The sequence below is a fragment of the Symphalangus syndactylus genome, chromosome 14, assembly GCF_028878055.3.
Source record: "Symphalangus syndactylus isolate Jambi chromosome 14, NHGRI_mSymSyn1-v2.1_pri, whole genome shotgun sequence".
Classification (NCBI taxonomy): domain Eukaryota; kingdom Metazoa; phylum Chordata; class Mammalia; order Primates; family Hylobatidae; genus Symphalangus; species Symphalangus syndactylus.
Window position 1 is genome coordinate 42,103,499 of NC_072436.2, and position 19,460 is coordinate 42,122,958.

The 19,460-nt window shown below is 46.2% G+C and overlaps 1 long non-coding RNA gene across 1 annotated transcript in view; it reads left to right on the top strand.

Annotated features, from left to right (window-relative positions):
* The first annotated feature begins 1,181 nt into the window (after positions 1–1,181).
* Positions 1,182–19,460, top strand: part of LOC129462726 (uncharacterized) — a 46,245-nt gene continuing 27,966 nt past the window's right edge. The window contains exons 1-3 of the long non-coding RNA XR_008650934.2: positions 1,182–1,828; positions 7,179–7,332; positions 11,256–11,470. This is a non-coding gene — a long non-coding RNA (uncharacterized lncRNA). The remainder of the gene's footprint in view (positions 1,829–7,178; positions 7,333–11,255; positions 11,471–19,460) is intronic.

Genomic DNA, 19,460 nt, shown 5'->3' on the forward strand with positions numbered 1-19,460 from the left:
TTTTTGCATTTTGTGCTTTTGGGTGGTGATTTTGCTGTTTAACATGGTCCCCAGGCATAGTGCTGAAGTGTTGTCTAATTGTTCCTAAGTGCAGGAAGGCTGTGATGTGCCTTCCAGAGGAAACACACTTGTTAGAGAACCTTCATTCAAGCGTGAGCTACAGTGTTGTCCAGTGTTCGAGATGCCTTTATAGGACACAGCTACTGCCGGCTTCCCAGCCAGACTGAGAGCTCAGGGTGTGGGCAGCGCCTCCTTCCTGCATTCATAGCTCCAGTGCTGTTCAACTTCAGTGGAACCTGGTGAGCGCTGCTCTCAGCAGGCTGAGTTTCCAAAGGCTCTACAGCCACATACGGCCTTCTCTGTACCCACAGAGACTAGCAGGGAGCTCTTCTTCAGCCACTCGTGCAGCCTGGATACCCCACCCCTGTGAAGCCTCTCCCCTGTGGAAGCTAGTAGGAACTAGAAGGGAAGGAAAAACAGTCACGGAGCATACACTGCATTCTCAGGCACAATTCAGGGAAATCGGGCCCATTTATGACTCTTAAATTCATATGTGCCTTTTTCAGTGCAAATATCTCAAGGAACTTAAGTTTATACGAAGGTTTTCTGCGTTACAGATGGGCAGTGAATCCAAACGTTCTTTCTGGGCTAAGCTGGTTAGAGAAATGTCAGCCACATCGAGAGAGCACCTCTGTCCTTGGTGACCAGCTGGGCTTTGTGATCCCTGGTAGGGCCAAGCCAGCATGCAGGAGGGGTGTGGGAAGCACCCCAGGCCCAGTGGATAGCCGGCTACAGCTAAGTGAAGGGTCCCTGCAGGAAGGCTTCCCAGCGTCCCCAGAAGGCAGGCTGTGAACTCTTGGCAATCCTCCTAATGTCCCCTGATGCACAGGTTAACTCGCTAACAACAAAGTAGTTCTTGGGTGTGAATATTGGGGATCCTCCAAATTTTTTACTCTTGTGATCCTTTAAAAAATTATGTAATCTGAGCCGAGACAGAAAGATCTTTCCTGCTTTTAGCTGAAATAGGGCAAAAAACTCTTGCTGGAAGAATTGTTTGGTGCTGTCCATTCTGAGTGATGGAACAGTGGGGAGGTGTTGCTAAGCAACACCGCACATCCTTCCGAAGCCCATCATCTCCTAGCAACAGGCGGTGGGGTGCGACCCCCATGCTGCGGGAGCCACCGCAGGTACACTGCCTGATGCCCATTTCACTCCCCTCTGGTCACAGCCATTCACTCTTGCGACGGCTGGACTTCTTGAGCGCCTACAAATCCCCTTACCAGGAACCGAGGATACAGAAATCCAAAGTTGAGGTCTCTGCCTTCAGCGGGAGTCCAGCCTGGTTTAGAGCGAGATACAGAAACAAACAAAAAACTGTGTCATCTCAACAGTTGACCTCAGAGTTCTTCATCAGGAGGGCACTGGCTTTATTTAGGAAAGATCTTGATAAACTTCTGGAGCAGAACAATTTGGTTCACGAGGGCATAGATGTTGTCAGAGACAGGAATTGGTGGTTGGAGTTCCTGAAAGAGAGGGGAAGAGAAGGCAGGACGTGCACAGGTGGCCCAGCTGTGAGAAAGCCTGGCTGGAGGACCACTTTGAAGAGTGATATGGATTTTTCAGTGCTTTGCTTTTAAAAGTACCTCTGGTGACCCATACAGCTTCAGTAAACATTCTGTGGCTCCCAGCAGAATTCTGTTCACTGTTACCGCAGAAGCAGTGATCAAAGAGAAGGGGCTCTGTTGGGTGCATGCCAGGGCAGAGGTCAAGGAAAAGCCACCGATAGAGACAAAGAACAGCTTGACCAAGGCTGAAAACTGGCACAAAGGTGACCTGAGAACACAAACCCCCTGCCCCCAAAATTCAGAGAAACATCTGGCAGGGCACTGATTCCAGTCTGAGAAGCTGAGTAGTGGGATCTGAATGGGTCCTATCCAGATCTGAAGGGTGGGGAGCCCCCACTGACTCCTGGCTGTCTGGTGACAAAAGTGAGGGGAGGAGCTTCCAGTTCTACCTGGGAGGCAGGGAAAGGTGCCCAGAGGAGGTGATGCCAAGCAAACTCCTGCAGGAGGAGACAGGAGGAGGTGCTGATGAGAGGGTTCCAGCCAAGCAAAGGGAGCAAGGGCCCATCTGCCCGTTGGTTGTCAAACCTCTGAACATGAAGAAGTTGTTATTTAGTGAGGTGTGGGGCAAAGGTGGAAAACCTCAGACATGACATCCCAGCTTCGGGAAAAAAAATACATTTTTTTCTCAAATTCAAATCTTACACCAGATGGCCTTGTCTACTTCAAAAGTGGTGCCGTATCCAGAAATAGATGACGGCTGGATGGATAAACAGATACGAAAGAGAAACCCATTACCCTCTCGCAAGAAGATTGTCTAAGAGTGTGTTCTCAGAGCAGCCTCTGATGCTGGGCATGGCAGAGCTCACAGAAGGACTGAACTTTTCAGAATTCACACTGTGCTATCTGGCCTGCTGAGTCAGTTTGCAAAGCACTTGTGTTGATAGTATCTGGCTTGCCTCCTTATTTCAGGGAGACAAAAACCTACTTCTTGTCCCTGGCAGTGCACAACCCCTCTTTCAAGTTTCCCGGCCTGTGATGGCTGCCCCGAGGTGGTCTGCCAGCTTCCCTGTGTCTGCTCTGTCTCAGTGTCATCTCAGGGTGCAGGCAAAGCCGGCCCTTCTGCCTGGCAGTGCTGAACTAGGAAAAAGTTTGCTCAATAACACTGAGCAGCCCGCCCCGCGGATGGGTGCGTTGAATGTGTCTGCACTTGTCAGGTACTGCAGGTCTGCACTTGTCTGGCTTCTGCGTTCAGGACAATTACAGGGCACTCTGCAAAATTACTTACTGAGTTGGAGGGCCTGAGAGTACTTTCGTTGTGACAGTGGAGGCAGGCACTGGGAAAGGCTGCCCTTTAAAGGGTGATGGAGGTGCTAACGGAGAGCCCGGCTCCCAGGCTCACCCACACCTTCCAGGGCATGTGGGTGGACGTGGTAGTCAGCAAAAAGCAAGGGCTTCTCTCAGCACATGGGCTTGGGGCTGGAAGAGGGAAGGGCATGGGGGCCCTCTGGCTCTGGTCCTACCAGCTGGTTGGGAAAGGCTTCTTATGAGCACTTCACACACAAAGCAAGACTGATGGATGTTCTGAGGAGCCACCTTGCATGCCGGTGTCTGTTGAAGGAATGAAAGTGTGGACAGCGCGGGTGCATAGATCCAGGCTTCCTCACTGGCTATGGTGATCTCACTGATCCACATGCTCCCTCTGTTCTTACAGGAACCAAACAGTCCATTTTGAGGTGGAGCCTCACAACAGCTCTCTGGGTCCTCCCAGACACACCCTGGGGTGAGGACGGGAGTGTGCTTTAGGGCGGGGGCCGCCTGAGGTTGTTCTGCTCCACAGTTGTCAAACAGACCCACCCTCAGCAGAGAGGCAGGGCGAGAAAGGCAAAGGAAGGAAGGAGGCCTGGGCTACAACTGAGGTTGCCACGGTTTCTTTTTTTCTTTTTCTGTTTTCTTTTTTTTTTGAGATGGAGTTTTGCTCTTATTGCCCAGGCTGGAGTGCAATGGTGCGATCTTAGCTCACTGCAACCTCTGCCTCCTGGGTTCAAGAGATTCTCCTGCCTCAGCCTCCCAAGTAGCTGGGATTACAGGTGCCTGCTACCACACCCAGCTATTTTTGTACTTTTAGTAGAGATGGGGTTTCACTATGTTGGCCAGGCTGGTCTCCAACTCCTGACCTCAGACAATCCACTTGCCTCAGCCTCCCAAAGTGGTGGGATTACAGGCATGAGCCACCGCACCTGGCCAGTTGCCACAGTTTCCATCTCTGCTAAGGGTTTGGCCTCTGCCTCTGAGGATTTGATTCAGAAAGTGGTGCTGTTAGTATACCAGGAAGACCTTGCCTGTGAGCCTGGTCTGAGAACTTTGCACTTTGCCAAGCTGTCCTTTGAGTGTAACTGTGACAGACAAACATTCTCCAAGATCAGGCAGAGGGAGACAGCACCCAGGGCCCTTTAAAAATGTAGTTGAAAATAGTGAGATCCTGTCTCTACAAAAAGTAAAAATACAAAATTAGCTGGGCATGGTGGCACATGCCTGTGGTCGAGCTTACTGGGAGGCTGAGGTGGGAGGATCCTTGAGTCCAGGAGTTCAAAGCTGCAGTGAGCAATGATTGCACCATTGCACTCTAGCCTCGGTGACAGAGAGAAACCCTGTCTCTAAAAGAAAAAAAGTAGCTGAAAATGAAGTCTGGCCAACTAAGAGATGAAGCAAAATGAGAAATGAAGTGAGGGAGAAGCCATGGGGAAAAGACTGGTAAGAGAGATGACTCCATGTAAGCAAATAGTTAAAGCTAGACTATGGAAGAAATTGTGGTTTCAGGATAAAATGTAAATCTTGACAGGAGAAAGCTAGCAAACTCAGGGGGCCGAGGAGAGGAGAGAAGAGGCAATGTAAGAATGTCAATTTCCTTATTCATAACAAGGGGTTAGTAGATACCATCTGTAATTAAAATACATAAAATAATTACTACTTATTAATATTTTTCATAAACTCTTTCCTTAATTTTAGCAGGTTATTTTTAGAAACTAGTATTTTTTTCTTTTTTCTTGTTTTTGTTGTTTTGACACGGGGTCTCATTCTGTCACCAAGGCTGGAGTGCAGCAGTGCAATCACAGCTCACTGCAGCCTCACAACCTTCTGGGCTCAAGCAGTCCCGCCTCAGCCTCCCAAGTAGCTGGGACTACAGGTATGTGCCATCATGCTTGGTTAATTATTTTTATTTTTATTTTTTTTTAGACACAAGGTCTTGCCATGTTGCCTGGGCCAGTCCTGAACTACTGAGCTCAAGCGATCTTCATGCCTCACCCTCCCAAGTACCTGGGACCACTAGTATATTTTGTGATGAGGAAATATTTCTCTGAAATTCAGCAGTTTCTACCATTTTACTTCATTTTAGGGGGGGGGGTTGTTAAATTCAAGCACAATTATCCTCAACATTTATTGTTTAAAATAGGACGTAGGCACTAAGCATAAAATAAGAAGCTGTCATCAAGAAACAGTTGTCATCAAGAAACAACATTAAAGGAGTTTGGGGGAGGCCAATAGGATGTGAAAGGTATTTGCAACATAATACTAACAAACCAATGAGAAAAAGGTAAACCTACCCAGTAGAAATAAATTGGGTAAAAGACTTGAACAGGCACTTCACAAAACAGATAGCATCTCAACTGGCCAATAAATACATGGAAAGGTGCTCAACCTCATTAGTCTTCAGAAAAATGCAAATTAAAACCACTAGAAGCTATGGCATCACACTCAGAATAGCCAAAATGAAGGGGGAAAAACCTGACAATATTAAATATAGACAATGGCGATCCCTGGAGCTCTCATGCATTGTTGATAACAGGGTAAATGGGTATAGCTATCTGAGAAAACTGTTTGTTCCCCTCCCCACCTCTCCTCCCTCTCTCTTTCTCCTTCTTCCAACCACCACCATGCCCAGCTAATTTTTGTATTTTTAGTAGAGACGGGGTTATTGCCATGTTGGCCAGGCTCGTCTCGAACTCCTGACCTCAGGTGATCCACCTGCCTCAGCCTCCCAAAGTGCTGGGACTACAGGCGTGAGCCACTGCACCGAGCCCACATCCACAACTTTCTTTAGCTCTCTCTCCCCTACTAGTTTCTGATGCCCGTCCAAATCTAAAAGGTCAGGTAAAGCAAGGCAAAACAGAGCAGAGCCTTAGATTTTGAGAGGGACCTGTCTGTCTACAGCTCTTGGGGTTCCATAAGGAAAACAGAGGTTTCCCCCAAAATGGGGTCTGTGGCACCTTCTGTTTTTCCCAAAGCATCCCAGGCTGTCAGAAATTACCTTAGGTCCTCTCATGTGGGCAAAAAGATTGGCAACAAGACACACTACGGAAATCATTCAGTCAACTGGGAAGAAAAAGAAACACTTAGTACGGTCCCCATTGTAAAGACAGATAAACTGAGGCACCATGCAGTTTAAAAATTCATGTTCACATAGCATTAGGCTCCACAGCTCACTCTTAACCATCCCATAATTCTGCTGACTCTATGCCTAGTCACTGAGGCACCTGTATGGTAGCTCATGGCCGCCTTAGAGCTTAGAACCTGGATTTCATTCCTGCTCTACAGCTAAGTAATTGAACAATTTTCCTCTGAATTTTTTGGATTCTAACTCTATATATCTCGTTTTATTATTTCTGAATCTCAAGGGGGGCTGTGATGTCTTTAGTAATATCAAACAACCTATAAACAAAGGACTAAATGAGGTTTAGCAGTATTCAAATTTCTATATGCTTTAAAACATTGAGGCAATGTATTGAGAAACACACCTAAGAAACTGCAACCAAACTACTCTGGAGAAAAATTTAGACACTATCTCTTCAAAATAAGCTATCTATTAATACTTATGCATATTTGTACATATATCAATAGTATTTACATGTCATAACCTTAAAATAATTTAAAAGTGTCAAAATTACAGGCCTTCTACATTTCTGTGGTCTTGAAAGAAATGATACAATATAGATTACTTGTTTCTTTAAAGTAGTCAATAAAATGCATAAACTTTTAGAGTAATCGCTTAAAAATCAGTTCATGCTGAAGGTAATAATACGTAACACTAGGAATAAAAGAGGGCCCAACACTGCAGGTTCTTAAAGACAAAAGTTACTAAAGCCTTGTTTTTGGTTATTAACCTTGGCCTTAAAACAATTATATACATAATCCTCCACTTCCTCTTCTTGTTGCAAAGATGTGGTGATGAACCAGATTTGCTCATGCAGATGGCAATACTCTTAAAAATGGTGGCAGAGAAATAAAATGAAGGGTATATGGTTCACTTAATGATCTCATAAAGTGGAACTTATTACCCACCCTGCCTCTTGCATATCTCCAGACTAATATGTGAGAGAGATGAAATGGCTGTTTGCTACCAATATTTTATTTGATGCTTCATTTTTTGATTCCTTGAATAACAACTTACAATGCATTAACAGGATTAGGAAAGCATAGCTATTCAAAGAACTAAATAATTATGCAACTAATTTTTTTCCTCATCTCTAAAACATGGTAATGGACCAATATTTTAAAAATACAACACACTGGCAAGTAGTTTATTTTTAACTCAGTTTTGGTTTGTTATTTGTTAAGGTCATTGCTTGGGAAAAAGAAAACAAAACAGGAGGAGGAGGAGGAGAAAGTATAGAAACAAGAAATAGAAGCAGGAGCATAAGCAAATGAAGAGGAACTAGATGATGGTGATGAGAAGAAGAAAAAACAGACTGGAAGAAAGTAGAAAAAACAGGTGAGGGAATCAGATGGCCTAAAACATACTTTTTTTCCCCTTCCTGATTCATAAAATTTGAAAAAGTCCAAGACCGTCAACAAAAAACAATCAAAAAGATACACCCCCTAAATAGTCACCCCTTAAATTTTGCTAAGAGTGAGATAATGCTCCACTCATGCCTGGTTCAGGCACTAGCAGGAGGAGGGCACCCTCCAGATTCTCTAGGAGAAGGGGGAGGACTCCTCCTTGCCCTGGCTGTGCCTCCAATGAGGCCCATGGTACAGCAACCACAGCTTCCTACCTATGCCAGGCCAACTGGACCCTGAAGCTCCTACTCCCCCTTCCCGGCCCCCAGACTTGCTGCTGGTGCCACCACTGGCACTGATGCCAATACAACGACTGCTGCTGTCACCCTCAACGCACCGGCACTCCCTACAAGGCGCCTACCACATGGCCACTGCCACAGCCCTGCCCCTGCCCTGGCTGCAGCTGGCCACCTCCTACCACTCTGGCACGCTGCACTCTCTGTCACCACCACCAACCTGCAGCGAGGCAAGCTGTGGGACCACAGGCTCCAGCCTCCAGCCTCCAATATCCGGCAGATGGATCCTCCTCCTGGTTGGAAGCAGCAGAGCGGGCAAAGCCAGAAAAACCTAGAACATGTTGCAGGAAGTGGTAGCGTTAGAGCATCACCTTGTCATGCTGTCCACTGGGTGGCAGGGGCCAGTTTCAGCGAAGGCACTCACACCCACCCTCCGAAGTCCAGCCTCTCCTTTTGGCCCAAGCTGGCCAGGCACTGGGGCCTGGGGTGGGGATTGGAGACACCATAGTGCCCAGCTCCCCAATCCACAGGAACCACTGGGCCCACCAGGGCTGCACTCCTTGGGGAGCAGGAGCAGCAGAAACTCAGACCCAGCCACCCTCAAACTGAAGTGCAGTTGCCATTCCTGATGCCTCCATCCACAGGGCCCTGTCCCCTTGTGATCCCCCTGACTCCATGCCCAGAGATCCCAGGCTGTCTCTGCAACACAGAGGAAGAGGGCACAAACCCTGGACCCACAGCAGGTGTGGGGGCCCTGCCATGCCCAGGATTCCCATGGAAATGCTATGCACCCCACTGGCTTCGAGCAGCAGCAGCAGGAGGAGGTCAGCCTCTAGAGTTTGGAGTCTGGGGAGAGGAGAACAGCCCCTGCCTTGGAGGCCACTGCTGTCACTGCTGCCTCTGCCACCCACCACTGGCGGTGCAGTCCCTGATAGCCCCCTTAATCCTCATAGCCCCCAATAGCACCCCCAGCCCAACATCTGCCTCGGGCAGTTATGCCCAAGTTATTGCACCCAATCCACTCCCTGATGAGCTGCCGTGGGTAGTGCAACCCCAGATAGTATCCTCAACCAGCCCCCCGCCAGGGGCAGTCTGGCCCCCAATAGCACCCTCAACCAACCCCCACCCCCACCCCCACCCCCACCCTGCCACAGGCAGTATAGCCCCCAGTAGCATCCCTAACCTGTCCCCCACCACGGGGCATAGGCCTAGAGGTTTTTGTCTCACCCAATCAGAACATGTAGTCCAGGAACCTCATTTGCATATTTTCAGAATGTGAAGGATGCTAAGGGGGCGTCCCACCATTCCAGGCTCTTCTGCAGGTGTAGCCCAGCTACTCTGTGCCTGGCTTAGAGGAGGAAGAGGAGGAAGAGGAGGAACCATCTGCCACACCCTAGAGGCTGTAGCCTGCGGCATCGCGGCTCACCTCACTGCAGTTGCTGGCTGCGACAGAGACTGCAGCATGGCCAGAGTGGTAGAAAGGTGGTGGGGTAGGTGCGCTATCAGAGGCTGCAGTGCCTGTGGTGGGGGGTGGCTTGGGGGCACCTGATGCCTGCAGCATGGAGTGGGTTGGGGGTGCTATCCAGGGCACGGGGGGTGGGGCGACTGGTTAGGGGTGCTATCTGTGGATGTGCTGCCCATGGCGGGGAGCAGGTTGGGTGCACTATCAAGAGTTTCACCTCCTGTGGCCCTGAGGGAGGGGTCCAGGCCTAGGCTGCTGGCCAGGGAGCCAGTAAGAGAGCAAGAGGCAGTGAGGGTTGTCAGAACCTTGGAGGTTATCTTAAGGCCTTCTCTGGTTTAGATGTATTTTCTCATTCATGAATGTAGGAACATTGCCTAAGAGGTGTTCATAGTGGCCATTCTGAATTCTAGTTCTAGCAGGGGCTGAGAGAGTTCCATTAGTTCCATGTGTCTTCTCTCAAAAAATGTTTATTCAGATCTTCTGTTCATTTTTAAATCAGATTCTTTTTGGTTTTCTGGAGGTTTTTTGGTATTGAGTTGTTTGAGCTTATTACATATTCTGGTTATGAATCCCTTCAGGGGTGGGGAGTTTGAAAATATTATTTCCCCTTCTGTGTGTATTCTCCTTTCTTTGTTGTTTCTTTTGCTATGCTGAAAGCTTTTTAGGATGACAGAATTTCATTTGTTTATTTTTGCTTTGGTCATCTGTGATTTTGAAGTCTTAAACCAAAAACTTTTGCCTAGACCAGCATCCTGGAGTGTTTCCACAATGTTTTTATTCTAGTAGTTTCATGGTTTCTGGTCTTCAGCATAAGTGTTTAATCCATTTGATTTTATTTTCATGTACGACGAGAGATGGGGTCTAGTCTTATTCTTGTGCATGACATTTCCGCATTGTATGTATTTTCTTGGTGTCTTTGTCAAAGATGAGTTAGCTGTAAATCTGTGCATGTATACTGGGTCTTCTATTCCCTTTCATTGATCTATTTGTCTGTTTTCAGGACATGGCCATGCAGATTTGGTTACTGCAGCTTCCTAGTACATTTTGAAGTCAGGTAGTATGATAACTCCAGCTTTATCCTTCCCATTCATGAATGCAAGAACATTGGCTAAGAAGTGTTTATAATGGCCCTTTCTGATTTCTAGTCCTAGCAGTGGGCTAGGAGGGTTCCAATTGTTTGTGAGCCTGCTCTCATTTTGTATCTCCCAGTGTCTAATATCTATTTGGTTTCATTTGCTTTGACATTTATTTTCAATATTGCTTGTAATGTTGACAGGCAAAACTGGCCTATAGTCATCAAATTATCTTTAAATTGGATCATTTCCTTCATTTTGCTTTCTGTATGTACATGGTTGCTTTCTTCTCTTCTTAGATTTCATTAGAACGTGACACATCCATTCCATCTTCATTTCTCATATGTGCACACTGAAGGCACAGCCTAGAGTCCCACTTTCTCTGGTAGTCCCTCAGCAGCGTTGCGTAAGTGTTGCCTGTGGGATTTTCATTGTTGTTTCTTTATATAGGTATCATGCCTTCTGTGATGTATTGACTTGAGAATACTTTGTAGTTTTCAATTTCCCAAGTATATATGCTTCGAGGTGATGATTTTATTGCATTTTTCTAGGATAAACAATTATCCACAATCCACTGTCAGGCATTGACCCCTAATGAAACCCACTAAGCCAAAACTAACAGGAAAATATTTTAATTGTATTTTTATAGTACAAAATAATTAAACTGAGGCAGGCAGAAAAAAGTAAGAGAGTCCACATAACCAGAGTTTACATCACTTTAAATCTTGACAGCTCCAGATGCTAAAAATGAACCTGGGTCCTGCAACTGCAGGCTTCATTTCTCCTCTCAAAGGCACAGTCTGTATGATGTGTTCAACAGGAACATCTCTTGGGCTCTCGCCCCCTGACTTGTTGTTCACAAGCACCGTGGTGTTTGAAATCATCCATTTCTGCAGATCTATGGCCAGCCCTCCCATTCCAAAGGCTCACTGCAATTGCTCCTCAGCCCTCTTCAGACTGGATTTCTGGCTTCTTCTTTCCCTCTGACCCTGAATTCAGAAGAGCTTCTTCTGAGGTCCTCTTGCTGCTTCAGCTTCTCCTCCTTCTGCTTGAGGGGTGCTTTAAAGTGCTCTTTATTTTGCAGGTGCTGCTGCTTCTTGGCCTTCTTCACCCTCTGACTGCGCACTGTACTCAGAGCATCCAGCAGTGCAAGGATCTGACAGGGACAAAACCTGGTGAGCATCAGAATACTCTCACAGACGCCGCACACTCCCATCCAGGCACATCAGCTAATGGAATCCAAGATAGAGGCAACCCAGGATCCAAATGAATGTTAACGCCTTGAAAATGCATCCCCAGGTAGGAAATCATTGTTGGCATGGAGATACAGGTGTGAGCACATTTACCTTTACCACAAAACCACCTCTGTTCATCACTCTATGGGCTCTGTGTGCCACTAACCAGGATGAAGGGTTCCCCAGCCATGCCTGTGACTCCACATTAAAATGCACAGGGCAGAACAGGGCCAAGCAAAGGACTGGAAATAGACTCCAGCCCTGCCTCTAACCTATAGTTCCAGTGCCGTGAATAACTCTGGCCTCATTCCCTCCTGATCAAAACTGCGTTACAGTAGAAACGCAAAGTATGCTGCCAAGAGTGTTATTTTCCTATCTAAATGGCAGTCAATTGGCCACAGGACCTTCCTTTCATGAGGCTTGTGTATGATGGTTGGTCTCTGCCTGTCCTTCAGCACCTTGCCTGCCTTTGCTTGGGTCTTGGGCTTGTACTTAAATGGCAAGGCTTTTGGAATGTGCATTGAATTAAAATGTTCCTTATGCCTCAGGATTGACTGAAAAGTAAAATAAAACAAAAACTGGGACATATTTAGATTATGATCTATGTGTATTTGAAACCCACAAAACCTTCTCACTGGATTGACTTTTCCATAAGATCAATAACACTAGAGTCAGCTGATTCTCAGAAAACAGGACTCAGTCATCCATCAAATATGGACTGCCTCAGTGGACACCCACAATTCTAGGCAGACAGAGGAACAAATACAAGTAGCTTATACTTGCAACTCTTCCAGAAAACCAACCGTGCCCATTTCTATGGTATAAAACTATGAGGTCTCAACACAGCAGATGCATAGATCCAGTTTCCTCTCATGTTAAATTCAGACCTTGTCTTTGGGCCACTGAGGCGAGTATTTTTTTCAGCCTAATGAGTATAATAATCTAGCTTTTAATCTTGACTGTCAACCTCTCTGGATTTAAGGACATAGTTTTTCCTCCAATTAGCAGCCAACATGTCATCATCTCTGGTTCTAATTAAGAGCTTTAACTTTATTCTGTTTCTGATGGGAGTCTGGCTTTAAAAAGTGAGATTTGAACAACAGACAAGTGCAAACACTGTACGTTGAATTTTCAGGTTAATTTAAGTTTTATGTTTCATGAATTAAGATAATCAAAATTCTTAACTGCCTCAGAAACATTGTTAGTAAGTTGAAAGTTGTGCCCTAGTCTTTTTACCAACGTCAACTATACAGATAATATTTCTCCTATGCCCTTAATTTATCATTAAGGACATCATTCACAATAATATTCCATATTATCTGTTTAGGAACACATATTGCTTCAGAATTAAAGAATTCAGAGAAATCTCCTTCTCACAAAAAAAGTGGCACCACAAGCTGGACAATGGGCACCACATCCTAAGTATGTTTTAATACAAATTCATGTAAGGTGCTCTAAAATTTCATTAACTGTTTTATAGAAAGAGCAATGCCCGTGAGACTTCTGTTTCTAGCAGAAATAGATGTATTTATTTTGCAGTAATTTTTTTTTTTAGTGTTTTGTTTTGTTTTGTGACAGAATCTGTCTCTTTTGCCAGGCCCAAGTGCAATGGCATGATCTTGGCTCACTGCAACCTCCGCTTCCCAGGTTCAAGCGATTCTCCTGCCTCAGCCTCCTGAGTAGCTGGGATTATAGGCACCCACCACCACACTCAGCTAATTTTGTATTTTTAGTAGAGACAGTGTTTCTCCATGTTGGCCAGGCTGGTCTCGAACTCTTGACTTCAGGTGATCTGCCTTCCTCGGCCTTCCAAATTGCTGGGATAGCAGGCATGAGCCACCGCACCCGGCCTTTCTTAGGTTTTTACTATTTATTTATGACAAATATTTGACATCCATGATTCTCTCCAGTCAAAAGTTAATACAATCTGTTGGCATTGGCCAACTGGAAAATGGAGTCATGTGACTCACCCATCCTGTGAATGGCCCTGCAGGTAGCATACATTTTAAACTGGCTGTTAAACCTGCCTGCAATCAGGCCAGGCGCAGCGGCTCACGCCTGCTATCCCAGCACTTTGGAAGGCTGAGGCAGCCAGATCACCTGAGGTCAGGAGTTCGAGACAAGCCTGACCAACATGGAGAAACCCTGTCTCTACTAAAAATACAAAATTAGCTGGGCGTGGTGGCGTGTGCCTGTAATCCCAGCTACTTGGGAGGTTGAGGCAGGAGAATCACTTGAACCCAGAGGCGGAGGTTGAGGTGAGCCAAGATCCCACCATTGCCCTCCAGCCTGGGCAACCAGAGCGAAACTGTTTCAAAAAAAAAAAAAAAAACAAAACAAAAAACCTGCTTGTGACCTTGTCAACTTTGGTCCCATTCTTCTGGATGGATTCGTGGTCCTTGGCATCAATGATGCAGTTGCTATCGGACCATTGCCATGGCCCGTACAGGTCCACGAACTCACCAGCGTCATTCTGCATCTCAAAGCCGCACCTGCTGCCACCACATCGCACACGAGCAAAGAAAGACATTTTCTGATAATTATTGCATTTGTAATTTCAATTTGTTCCCAAGCTGGTAGTATGTATGTATGCTGTACTTCCATAAAGGTTTTTTGATAATAAGGTTAAAATTAAAATTTAAAAGTAGAATTGTGATATCTCATTTTGGTATAATTATTTTTTTCTATGTGTAGGTATGCATTGAGTTTTTTTGTTGTTGTTATTTTGCTTTTGATTTTGGTTTTGGTTTTTTTTTTAGACGGAATTTTGCTCTTGTTGCCCAGTCTGGAGTGGAATAGCGTGATCTTGCCTTACTAAAACCTCTACCTCCCAGGTTCAAGCAGTTCTCCTGCCTCAGCCTCCCAAGTAGTTGAGATTATAGGTGTCTGCCACCACACTCAGCTAATTTTTGTGTTTTTAGTAGAGGTAGGGTTTCACCATGTTAGCCAGGCTGGTCTTGAATTCCTGACCTAAGGTGATCCGCCTGCCTTGGCCTTCCAAAGTGCTGGGATTACAGGTGTGAGCCACTGTGCCTGGCCCACACTGAGAGATTTTTATTTTTGTTTATTTATTTATTTTAATAATAATTAAAATTCTGTCACCCAGGGTGGAGTGCAATGGTGTGGTCTGTGTTCCCTGCAACCTCCTCCTCCCAGGTTCAAGCGATTCTCCCACCTCAGCCTCCTGAGTAGCTGGGATTACAGGCACCCGCCACCATGCCAGACTAATTTTATTTTTAGTAGAGATGGGGGTTTCACTATGTTGGCCAGGCTGGTCTCGAACTCCTGACCTCATGATCCACCCACCTCGGCTTCCCAAAATGCTGGGATTACAGGTGTGAGTCACCGTGCCTGGCCGAGAGATTTTTGTAAGAATCTTTGCTAAATATTCATAAAGGTTATTTCTGGATGGTAACATTTAAGGTGAGTTTAAATTCATATTGTTGTTTGAATTTCTATAATGTATGCATCTTTTCTACGGAAGTTGAGTGACGGCATTTTGCTGCAAAGTAAAAAGACCTTTTTCAATGGGAAGGATGGGTGAAAACCAAGAGGTAGTAGAAGAGGAGTAAATGTAATTAGGGCTGCTGAGCAACAGGACAGAGCAGTCTGCTTTACAAGGGAGTGATCCGCTGGCTTTGGAAGTATCCCGGCAGAAGGGGATGAAGGGCTGTCTCTGCAGAGATTTCACCCTGTGCCTCAAGCCCTGAGTCCACGTGTCTGAAGCCATGACTGTGCTGCAGTTGGCTACTGTCCAGCAACATTTGGGAGGCACTGGTCTCATTAGAGCTTTTCACTCAAAGCCAACTGGAGGAGGGGTTATTTCGGGAAATGATTCCTAGACACGTCTGTTCTCTTTGCTGACGTGTGGATTCTTGTTAGCCTCAAACACGGAGGCTGTTCTCTTTAATTTAGGTGTTCTATCAACCTTCCCACCTTTTGCCTCAAGTGTTCCTGGCCTTAATTTAGACTAAATTCACTTCTGTTTATATGGTTCTTCTGCAATTTCTGCAGACATTCCAGCTATAATTCCATTTTATCTTCCTAATATAGTTGTGAGTTTCAGCATTGCCATGAGCTCTGTATATGATCCGTAGGGGGATTTAAGATGATGATCTCCTTTTCAGTTACTTAGCAAACTGTGAGACACTTGCTCTATGCAAGAGCACGACTCAACATTGGGTATACACTAGAAAGAAGCCAATAGGAGTAGGAATTTTTATCTGTTTTATTGATCTACTTCCAGCACCCAGGACAAGAAGCTGGTGCCCACCAGGGCACAGTAGGTGCTCCACAGTGGATTGCTGAAATGAATGCATGAATGAATGAAACACCTTCCTTGCCTTCAAATATCCCCAGCTAATGGAGGAGATAGACGTGCTCTTAAATAGAGATATACAAGGTACAGAGTATGTGCAAAGTGCTGTGAGAGCCCACAAGAGGAAGGAAAAAGGTCTTTGAGGATTAAGGAGGTTTTAAGCTGAGCTCTAATGAATGAATATGAATAGGATTTTGATAGAATGAGAAATCAATGGCAGCATTTCAGGTAGAGGGAGTAGCACAAAATACCTTCGGGGAAAGCTAGTTGTCCAAGTGTGGGAGAGGGAAGGACGCTAGGTGGAGTCAAGGCCAAGGAGAGATTGTGAAGGTTAAATTGAATGATGTTTCAAGCAACTTAGGTGGGGGCCCATAGATGGCAGGTGGGAGCAATGGAAGTCTTTTGATCAGCTGAGTGTTAATATCTACTTTGGAAGTGGAGCACTGTGGCAGTACAGATGCTCTGCTTGAGAAGAGCCAGATTGGAGGCCAGGGGATCATTAGGGAGCCATGGCAATCGCACAAGGGAGAACGCAGTGGGAATAGAAAAGAGGACAACTTTGAAAACTGCTTTAGTTCACATCCTCTGAGAAGCAGATACCAATGAGGAGTTAGGTTTATTTGCAAGAGATTCACTGAGGGAAACACCTATGAAATATAGAGGGTGAGGCCGGGCATGGTGGCTCACGCCTATAATCCCAGCACTTTGGGCGACTGAGGTAGGTGGATCACCTGAGGTCAGGAGTTCAAGACCAGCATAGCCAACATGACGAAACCCTAAAAATACAAAAATTAGCCAGGCATGGTGGCTAAAAATACAAAAATACAAAATTTAGCCAGGCATGGTGTCTAAAAATACAAAATACAAAATTTACTAGTAAATATACAAAATTATAAAATACAAAAATTCCTAAAAATACAAAAATTAGCCAGGCATGGTGGAGGATGCCTGTAGTCCCAGCTACTTGGGAGGCTGAGGCAGGAGAATCCCTTGAACCTGGGAGGCAGAGGTTGTAGTGAGCCAAGATCACGCCATTGCACTCCAGCCTGGGTGACAAGAATGAAACTCTGTTTAAAAAAAAAAAAAAAGAAAGAAAGAAATATACAGGGTGAACCAGAGAAGGTGGGAAGATCTTTCAGACTGCAATGCAGGTCTGACCTTGGTGAAGGAGAGAAAAGGAGGGAGGACAAAGGAAAGGCTCAGACTCAATACAGACCTAAGAAAGTTCTCCCAGGCGATGGGGAGTCCTTGAGAGAAAGTCTCCCTCGGAAAGAGTCCTGCACGTGGCAGAAATGGGTGTTTGTGCTCAGTCATGATCCAGAAAGGGTGGTCTGCAAGCAGATACAGAGACGGACCCTGAAGGGCAGTAGCTGGGGCCTTCAACCAGTTATGATCCCTGCAGCAGGCGGCATGAAATGTGCATCTTTATGGCCACCGCCAAAAACTTACTGGAAGGTGGATCTAGGGAAGAGGGAGAAGTCAATCTTACTCAAAGGTTTGTAGCTGGGCCTCTGGGTGGGTGATAATACTATTACCAGAGGAAGAAATAGAGTAGGAGGAGCAGGCTTTACTGGGGACATTAATGAGTTAGACTTTGAACAGGTTTAGTTTGAGGTACCTGTAGGGCATCCAAGGGATATATCCTGAAGACAGCTGAAAGTCAAGGATAAATGCAGCAGACTTCCAGCTACTCACTGTGCCCCATGTCTTGCACTTTCTAGGTTCACCCCTGTCTACCTTTTCCAGTATTCCTTGCAGGTAGGTGTGGCCATATGACTGATCTCCACAGTGGAATATAAGCAAAAGTGTGTGACACTCCCATTCCTGGCCCGTAAAACCTACTTGGCCAGGCACGGTGGCTCATGCCTATAATCCCAGCACTTTGGGAGGCCAAGGCAAGCAGATCATGAGGTCAGGAGTTCGAGAGCAGCCTGGCCAACATGGTGAAACCCTGTCTCTACTAAAGATGCAAAAAATTAGCCAGGCATGGTGGCAAGCGCCTGTAATCCCAGCTACTCGGGAAGCTGAGGCAGGAGAATCGCTTGAACCCAGGAGGCGGAGGTTGCAGTGAGCTGAGATTGTGCCATTGCACTCCAGCCTGAGCAACTGGGTGAAACTCCGTCTCAGAAAAAAAAAAAAAAAGCCCTTCTACTAATGCTCCCTCATGCCCCTCACCTTCCATTAGTCTGCATTGACAGGGCAAACAGGAAGCTTCATGTTGAGGGTGGCAGAGCTTCCATAAACCTGGGTCCCTGAGTGACTGCATGGAAGAGAGTCCCTCTGCCCATAGCCTTTGGCTTTTTAGCTGAGCAGGAAATACATTGCCTTTGTGTTCAGGCCATTATCTATTTTATCATATATCTGTTTTAGCAGATAAGCCAACCCTAACTAACCTAAGGATGCCTAATTAGTACATTGAGTTCTGAAACGGGGGTCAAGCTAGAGCTGTGACTATAGGAGTAGAGATAATTCAGGAGAAAGCACAAAATGAGAGAAGAGTGCTTAAGACGGACACTCAGCTAGCACCTTCTCTACACCCAAGGGCCAGATGGATCACCAGGAGCTGGGGAAGGAAACCGACACCTTAACCCAGACTGTTAGGAGGAGTTGAAGTTATTATCACTGTTTTTCAGAAAAGGAAAATGAGGTTCCAAGAGATTTGGCTAAGGTCATGTGGTGGCAGAACTAGCACTCTGCTGCTCACGCTCCTGGCAGCCATCAGCCCCTCCCTGGGCCATACCAGGCCAACTGGCTACTCATCCAGCAGTCCCCCATCTGCCTCCTGGCATGGGGACTACTTGACGCCTCCCTGTAGGCTCAGCTTTTCCTCCCTTTGTTTTTCTGGTGTTACTGGTGGAGGGTCTTGACTATGAGTCATCCAGATTCTTGGTGTTTTGAGCAAATTGGACAAAACACACAATGCAATGAAAGAATGAAGCAATAAAAGCAGAGATTTATTGAAAGGAAAGTACACTCCACAGAGTGGGATCAGGATGCAGCAAGTGGCTCAAGAGAGCTGGTTACAGAGTTTTCTGGGGTTTAAACACCCTCTAGACATGTCCCATTGGTTACTTGGTTACACCCTATGTAAATGAAGACTTGGACTGCAATCAGCCTGATTGGTTGCAGGAGGTGACCAATCAGAGGCTGAAGTGAAGTACAAAGTTACACATGAAGACTTGGCCCAACTAGTCTGATTGGTTGCAGGAAGGGAACAGTCAGAGGAACGTTCCATTTTTCATCTGTGACACAGTACAAAGGGAGTAGCTTCTGATCCTTTCCCTACTTGGGTGTGGGGAAGTGGGGTTTTCCTTTTGATTCATTTCTAGGAAATCAGCACAAATTGGCCTTAGTTCTCTGCCTCCAGGCCCTATTCTCCTGCCTCACTGGGACCGATCCCAGCCTGAGACAACAGCTCAGCACCTGCTGCTCAGCGTGGGCCCCTATCTTGTGCCCCAACTTTGCTATCTGGGCATTTGCTTGTGCCTGAGACTGAGCCATAGCTGGTGCCCAACTCTCATACCTGGCCGGGGCCTGGCTGCCTGGACCATCAGCCCTCCCAGATTGGAGATTTGCTTTGCTGCTCTTCCCGTTCTAGGCATCGTAGGCTGGGGGCCTAGAGACAGCACTCTCATTCAGGGCTTCTGGCCCCACGGCCCCCTCAGAGTCCATACCTCATCTGGAGCCCCCTGCTGATTTGTTTTCTTTTCTAACCTAGGAATTGTTTTTGCTCTGG